At 39.1% G+C, this 8,813-nt stretch overlaps 1 pseudogene; it reads right to left on the minus strand.

Annotated features, from left to right (window-relative positions):
* Nucleotides 1–2,359: 2,359 nt before the first annotated feature.
* LOC102865571 overlaps nucleotides 2,360–8,813 on the minus strand; it is a 26,116-nt pseudogene continuing 19,662 nt past the window's right edge.

Below are 8,813 nucleotides of genomic sequence, written 5' to 3' on the forward strand. Positions count from 1 at the left end.
TTTTTCTATTTGAAAAGAAAAACAAATTCTTTCATTGTTATGTAATGTCCCTCAAGTTCACAGTCCACTTTATTAAGCATTTCTTTTTCTGTAATCTTGTCATGAAAATAATACCTAATTCTATATTCCCTTGGTGGACAGTGTTTGGTAGAGCTTCCTGATTAAAACAAGCTTGGAAGCAGGAGTGGCATCCACTTCCGTAAGTAGCTTGCCTCCGGAAACTCTATGAACCTGGAGAAAGAATGAAAGTCATGCAAATGTTGCGGACTTTCATTCATAGGGTCACTATGAGTTCCCTACAACTTGATGGCACTTAACAACAACAACAACAACAACATCTTTTTAACAGTTCTTTCCCTCATCTATTTAAATGCAGTATACATCATTTATCCCCTCTTTTCTTAGGTTCCCCCCAACTTCAATATCAGTCCCATTTTACAACAGAGTTACTAGGCAGTATTTGTCCTTTTGTAACTGAGATATTTCACTCAGCATAATGTCCTCCAGAGTCAACCATTTTGAAAAATATTGCATGAGTTCCTTGTTTTTCAATGCAGCATACTATTCCATTGTGTGAATATACCACAGCTTCTCTATCCATTCATTTGCAAATATTTTCTATCAATTGGTGGTTTGCATATTCATTATTTCAATAAATGTCTTTCCATGAATAAAATTTTTAATCTGAAATTTAAGTTATCAAAAGTTTTAAAAATTATTTCTTTTATTTTTGTTTTTAATTGTGATTTTTAACAGAAGTTTACAGAAAAGTTGGATTTTCATTCATTTGCACTTTCCTCCTTCTCCCTCCTCCAATCTACTTTGTAATAGACTTCTTGTTCTAAGTGTCATACATGTAATGCCCAATCATATATTCCTTTCAGACAATACTTTCATCTATTCCAGTGCAGAGTTCATTATCTAGCCACTCTTTTCCTGTTAACCCCTGCTCATGTCTATCTTATTTTATAACAGCAGTATTATGCAGTATTTGTCTTTTTGTGATGGAAATATTTCACTGAGCATAATGTCTTCCAGACTCACCCATGCTGTGTAGTCCTCTACAAGTTATTTTTCAGTACTGAATAATATTCAATTTTGTGAATGTAGTAGCATTGTTCTTCTATACACTGGTTTGTTGAGGGCAGGTATGCTGCTTGTATCTCTTTGCTATTATGAACAAAGCGGTGATAAACATGAGTGTGCATACATCTGTTTGTGTCGTGACTATGGTTTCTTTAGAGTATATTGCCAGTAGTAGGATACCTGGGTCAAGTGGTATTTCTATTTCCTTTTTTTTTTTTTCAGAAAATACCAGACTGCCTTCTATAGTGATGATACCATTTTGTATTCCCACCAGCACTGGGAATATAAATTTCACTATTATTGCCCAGGTGAGATGATAAATCTCATTATTTTTTATTTGCATCTCTCTGATAGCTAGGGATTTTTAACATTTCTTCATGTATTTATTGGCCATCTGAATTTCTTCTTCTGTGAAGTGTCTATTCCTATCTTGTGCCCATTTTGTGATTGGGTTTTCTTTGTCTTTTTCTTGTTGAAGCCAGGGAGTATTCCACACATTTTTAGATATGAGTCTTTCATCAGATGTATCATTGTCAAGAATCTTTCTCAGGGGAGCTCTGGTGGTCTAGTGGCAAGAAGCTACACTACAATCCCAGAGGTGTGTTATTCAAATCCACCAGATGTTTTGCTGGAGAAGGAGGGACAATCTCCTCTTGTACCAGTCAAATCTGACTTGATGGTACACGCACAAAACTTAATAAAAAAAAAAAGAATTTTTTCCCAATTTGTGGGTTTCCTTTTTACTTTTTTGGAGAAGTTTTTCTTTTGTTTTTAGAAGATCTCATTCATCTATTTTATCCTCTCCTGGTTGTAGAAAATTATTGCTTTTATGTTCTTTCCAATAAAACCTTACTTGGCCCAAAGTTCCAATGTGTTACAAAAACATTTGCTTCTAGAAGTTTCAGATTCTAGATTTTCCATTTAAATTGCTGGTCTACAGCAAATTAATGTTCGTGTTGGGAATTAAGTGTTGAGCTTAATATATCCAGTTGTTCCTACATAATTTGTTTGGGTTTTTTTTTTTTCCTTGTAAGTTTCATTTTATTAAATGCAACTGAAGCAGACACTGTGGTGATTAAAGAATTTAGCCAAAGATGACTTAAAGACAGACTTCTGGCCGGCCCATCAAGATCTCCAACATAACAGATGGCTACCGAATGACTTTATCTGAAGGAATGGTACAAAGAAAAGAACTTAAGTGGGTGTTTTGGTACAATTTATAGAAAAGGTAACATAAACAAGACATGCAGGTGGGCTGGTAGTGACCACGGAGTCACCCCTGTGGCTGTGGGGAAGCAGGGCTAAAGCTTCGCTCAGCACTGCCATCACTGTCTCCCAGGGTGTGCTTGTCTAAGAGGTACTCAGCCAGGCCCGAGTCCGGGGTGCCCATCTTGCACAAGTTGGTTAGTAGTCACCCAGTTTGATAAATGTCACCTGCTCATCCAGGTAATTCGTCTCAATGGCCAGTTTGTGCAGTTCCAGTAGGGACTGAGTCACACTTTTTCCCACGTGTAGGGCATACTCCCTTGCGTTCAGCCCGCTCTCCCAGTCATCCCAGTCTGGTTTCTTGATGTCATGATGAAGGAGATACAGCCGCCTCGCTGGTTCTGCAGTTTTATCAGTTTCTCGTGTTCCCTCTCCTGGGTGATTGGTGGAGAAAATATTTGGTAAAATTCTTCAAAGCCACATCAGCGCGGTCGAAGTAGTAAGACATGGACAGGTAGACATAGGAGGCGTAGAGCTCCAGGATGATCTGGCGGTTGATGGCAGCCTCCGAGGCCTGGCTGTGGTTCTGGGCACCTGCGAAGGGGACTCAGTCATGGCAGCGGTGGCGGAGAGGCGGCGGCTGTGGGGCGCTGGAGCAGAGGGAGGATCTTGGGGCGTCCAGGGGTGCTGATGTTGAGGAGGTGAGGGAGGACTGGCTGGAAATGACCCGCAGGGGAGACGTTGCCGAGCGCTGGGGTCCGTTCAAGTGCTGTTGAAGCAGGAGACCATGGCGACACTGCAAAGACTGTCTCGGTCCAATATAATTTGTTAAAAAGATATTCCTTCAGATTAAGTAGATTTGATGCCTTACTTGACAATTCATAGACCATATATATGGTGTCTTTTTTTGGATTCATGACTTTGTTTTTATATTGTTCTCTATACTTAACATACACAGAGCAAGGAAACACTGCATGGTTCAAAATTGGGAAGGGCATACACCAGGGATGTGTCCTGTCTCCATACCTTTTCAACCTGTATGCAGAACAGATTATCCGAGAGGCTGGGCTCTATGAGGAGAAATGTGGGGTCAAGACTGGTGGAAGATCTATTAACAATCTGCGAAATGCAGGTGACACAACCCTGCTTGCTGAAACTGAGAAGGACCTGAAGCACTTGCTGCAGAGGGTCAAGGACTGCAGCCTACAATGTGGATTGAGGCTCAATGTCAAGAAGACAAAAATTCTCACCACTGGGCCAATTGGCAGCATCAGGATGGATGGTAAAGAGATTGAGATTGTTCACAGCTTTAGTTTGCTTGGCTCCACAGTCAGCACTCTTGGCACCAGAAGCCAGGAAATTAAAAGATTTTTTGCAATGGGAAAGTCTGCTGTTAGGGACCTCTCCAAAGTACTGAAGAGCAGTGGTGTCTCTCTGGAGACTAAGGTGCCTCTGATACAGGCCATGGTCTTTGCTATCACTTGTTATGCATTAGAGAGTTTGACAATGACTAAGGAGGATAGAAGGATAATTGATGCCTTTGAGCTGTGGTGCTGGAGAAGAGTATTGAGGGTACCATGGACTGCTAGGAAAACAAACAGATTCATCCTGGGGAGGGTTAAACCAGGCTGCTCCTTGGAGGCAAGGATTCTAAGCTTCGTCTGACATACTTTGGACATATTGTAAGGAGGGACCAGTCCTTGGAGAAAGACATCACGCTTGGGAGGGTGAAGGGACAGTGCAGGAGAGCAAGGCCCTCTGTGAGGTGGATTGATTCAGTGACTGAAGTTATCAGGATGAGTGTGTCAGAGACAGTGTGATTGGCACAAGACAGAGCAGAGTTTAGGGCTGTTGTACATAGGATCACTAAGAGTCCCAAGCGACTCGACGGCACATAACAACAAGAATACTTAACATTAATTCCATATTGTCTTAATTGTTATAAATCAAACAAGGCAATGCTAATTCTCCAAATTTGTTCTTATTTTCAAGATTGTTTTAGTTATTCTAAACTTATAAACTTGCATGTAACTTTTAGAAACAGTTTACCAACTTCTTAAGAAAGAGTGTCCTGAGCTTTGGCCTAGTGGTAAGAAACTGCACCGTGGTTCCAATCCACCAGCTGTTCTGCGGGAGACAAATAGGCAATCTCCTCCCGTGCGAGTAACTGCCTCTGGAAAGCTGCTGGAGGGTCAGCTATGGGTGGGTTCCGACTTGCTGGAACACAACAACATGAATGTGATAGAGATTATGTTGACTCTGTATACCAATGTCAGAAGAATGGATATCTTAACATTACTGAGGTTTCTATTCCATAGTTTAATTCATTTATTTAGATATTCTTAAAGTTATTTTAATAACACTTTGCAGGAATTTTTATATAGGCATTGTACATACTTGTACAGTTTGATAAATTCCTAGATGTTTGATTTCTTTTTTTAAAAAAGATGTTTGATTTCTTAAAACTATGAAAACATTTTCAATAGTCTTTTGTCTTTTTTAAATCGGTATATAGAATAGAATTGGTTTTATAAACTCTTTTCCTGGTCTATGATCCTGCTAAATTTACTAATTTCTGTTTTCTCTATCAACAGTCATAGTATCGGAAAATTCCAATAGTTTAATTTACTCTTTGTAACTCTTTATTTCTTTTTCTTGGATTATTGCATCATCTTCTAGTGCTATGTCAAGTAAAATTGGTGAGCATGCCTCCTGGAATTTTTATCTTTGATTCATTCCAGAATTTAGGGAAAGGGGAACTCATGTTTCATCATTAACTATGATACTGTTATTTTTATGTGTTACCAAGTGGATTTAAAATAAAAGAGATTCTATATTACAGGGCTGAATTATTCCAAAGGGTTTCTAGGCTACAATATTTATGGAAACCGACCATAACATCTTTCTCTCCCATGACTGCTGGGTGAGGTTGAGCCACCAACCTAAGAAGAGTGCTTATCTGTTGGACAGCCAGGGATGCCCTTTATCAGACTGAGAAAAATCCAATCTGTTCCTACTTTACTGACATTTTTTAAAAAATCATAAATGAAAGTGGAATTTATTAAATTATTTTTAAATTATTTTATTAATGATTTTAATTTTAGAGTGATTTATTAAATGATTGTTTATTGGAGTGATGAGGGAGCTCTGGTGGCCTAGTGATAAGGAATCAGGCTGCCAACACAAAGGTATGTGGTTCAAATCTAGCAGTTGCTTTGTGGCAGAAAGATGGACAGTCAACTCCTGTGTGATTTACAGTCCCAGAAAACCCACTGGAGGGTTAACTATGGGTCAGTTCCAACTTCATAGTACACAACAACAACCACATTGTAATGACCAAGGGAAATCTGATAGGATTCTGTAAGGAGTCACACTGCTAGCCCAAAGATTGAGCCTCTCTGCCAGTTCAAATTCTACCATTCCATGCAATTTATAGCCTCAGAAACCTAACAGTCTTGAGTCGTACTCCCTGGCAATAAAAGAGATTGATATTGAAGTGATCACATGGCTTCTCTCTTTTTTTTTATTAATCTGTGACTTACAGGATTGATTTCTGATTGTTAAACTATCCCTGCACCTATGAAATAAATCTACTTTGTTGCTGTTGTTATTTGCCATTGATTCAGAACCAACTCATAGCTGACTCTCCAGTGGATTTTCAGAGGTTATAAATCATGTGAAATTGCCCATCTTTCTCCCTCAGAACAGCTGATAGATTTACAGTGCATGCTTTTGGTTTGACAGTGCAACTACTTATCAAAAGGCCACTAAAGCTCCCTTATACAATGTAATACTGGTTCCAAAATACTAATATTTTGTTAAGGATCTGTCACACCCTTATAGTGTAATATGCACTATGTTGAGTTGGGCAATCACTTTCTGTAAAGATTTGCAGCCTCAGAAATCTGACTGAGGATCACTAAGTTGGCACTCATTGGCACAGAGACTATCACTGCTGATGTCGGATCTTGAGTGAAAGCAGCGAATATCAGAAAGAGGTTTACTCTTTGTTTAGTTTTTTAAACTATTATTTTATATTAGTTTGCTTACAAAGTTTTTATACATTATGTTTCACGCTATCCTTCATTCATGTTGTTTTTCATACACTCATTCCCATTTATTACATTTTAGAAAATTAATCACCATTGAACCGTGCACCATTACCATGTCTTTCCAGATTCCCACCAGATTTGTCCCATTTTCTTTATTTCCCCTTCTCCACCCACCAAATTGCGTGACCCTCTGATTTTTCCTTCTGTCCATCCTCAAGAGGTTTACTTATGCATTAATAACTATGCAAAGACATTTGACTATGTGAATCATAACATATTATAGATAATGTTGAGAACAATAGCAATCCCAGAACAGAATTGTGCTTATAGAGAATCTGCACACATACCAAGAAACTGTTGCAAAAAGAACAAAGGGACACTGCATGATTTAAAACTAGGAAAGGTGTGCATCAAGGTTGTATCCTTTCTCCATGTCTATTCAATCAGTATGCTGAGTAAAGAATTCAAGAAGCTGGTCTATATGAAGAGGAATGTGACATAACTATTAGAGGAAGACTAACCAACAATTTGTGTTATACAGATGATACAGTCTTCCTTGCAGAAAATGAAGAAAAACTGAAGCACTTACTGCAGATCAAAAGACTTATTATAGCCTTCACTATGGATTATATCTCAGAAACAGGGAAGGAAAAATCCTCTCCATTGGACCAAAAAGCAGTATCATGACAGATAGGAAAAGATAGAAATAGTAAAAAAATTTAATTTGACTTTGATCCATAATCAATGTCCATGGAAGCAGCCTGTATATTGATTTCTTTATCAAGAAATCAGAAGTTGTGTTGCATTAGGAAAATATGCTGCCAAGGATTCCTCAAAAGTTGTTGTTGTGGTTGTTATGTGCCGTCGAGTCGTTTGCGACTCATAGCGGCCCTGTGTACAACAGCCCTAAACCCTGCTCTATCCTGTGCCAATCTCATTGCCTCCGACACACCCATCCCGAGTACCCCAGTCACTGGATCAATCCACCTCATAGAGGGTCTTCCCCTCCTGCGCTGTCCCTCCACTCTGCCCAGCATGATGTCCCTCTCCAAAGACCTGTCTCTCCTTACAACATGTCCTAAGTCTGTCAGGCGAAGCCCCAGAATCCTTGCCTCCAAGGTGCAGCCTGGTTTAACCCTCTGTAGGATGAATCTATTTGTTTTCTTGGCAGTCCATGGTACATTCAGTACTCTTCTCCAGCACCACAGCTCAAAGGCGTCAATTCTCCTTCTATCCTCCCTAGTCATTGTCCAACTCTCTGATGCATGACAAGTGATTGCAAAAACCATGGCCTGTATCAGGCGCACCCTAGTCTCCAGAGAGACACCGTAATGATATTAGTGTAAAAACCAAGGTGTGCTTGATCCACGTCATGGGTTTTTTTTTTAATTGCTTCTTATGAATCTGAAAGTTAGACAATGAATAAGGATGACAGATGAAGAACCAGGGCTTTGGAATGGTGGCACTGGTGAAATGTGCTGAAGAAGTCATAGTCTGTCTTAGAAGAAGTGCAACCAGGTTGCTCCTTAGAAGCAAGAAGGATGGTGAAACTTCAACTTACATGCATTGGGCGTGCTATCAGGATGAGTTGCTGTTGTTGTCTACCATCAAGTGAGCACCCACCCATAGCCAGCCCTCTAACAGGTTTTCAGAGGAAGTTAATCACACAGGAGGGGAGTCGGTCTTTGGAAAAAGACATTCTTCTGGGGAAAGAAGAGGGTCAGAGAATTAGAGTAAACCTCTCAACAGGATGGGCTGACAGTGAACGTAACAGTGAGTTCAAGCATGGGGGTGAGATCATGAGGATGGTACAGCAATTGGCAGCTCTTTGGCAGTAGTGGTTTTGTTTGTTTTGGGGTTTTTATTAATGAAGGATATTTATACTTTCTTTTCATGTACTATTTTTAACCAAGTTTTGATGTTAAAATTATGTTCAATTTATAAACTGAGTTGGGAAGTGTTGATATTGTTTCCTCATAGAGGTTAAAAAAGCTTTTGCTAAAATTAGTATTTATTGCCAAGATTTAAGAGGCATGTTTTTAAAGAGTTTGTGTAGAACTGACGTTCGATTATGAAATGTCCTATATAATTCATTAATAAAGTCCATACAGGTCTAAAATGTTCTTTATGAAAAGAATTTTTATTATAAATCCCATTTCTTTGATATGGGGCTTTTTCATTTCTTCTTTTTTAAATTTTATTTTATTAATTTTAATGAACATTTACAGAGATTTTGGATTTCCATTCATTCATTGTTGCACTATTTTCTCTACACCCCGCCCCTCCCAGTTCATTCCTCTCTTTTTTTTTCTTGAAAGTCTGTTTTAATTGTCCCATTGCCACAGTGCTTGTCAAAACCAGTTCTGATTAATCTCCTTTGTCAGCATGTCCTTTGCCATTCACTATCACTCCTCCCTGAGAGAGACTTCACCCTGATTCATAAGGAAAAGGGGACGGCATATTCTCTTA

Source organism: Elephantulus edwardii, unplaced genomic scaffold (genome assembly GCF_000299155.1).
Source record: "Elephantulus edwardii isolate Elephantulus edwardi_28Jun2011 unplaced genomic scaffold, EleEdw1.0 scaffold00005, whole genome shotgun sequence".
In the NCBI taxonomy this organism is placed as follows: domain Eukaryota; kingdom Metazoa; phylum Chordata; class Mammalia; order Macroscelidea; family Macroscelididae; genus Elephantulus; species Elephantulus edwardii.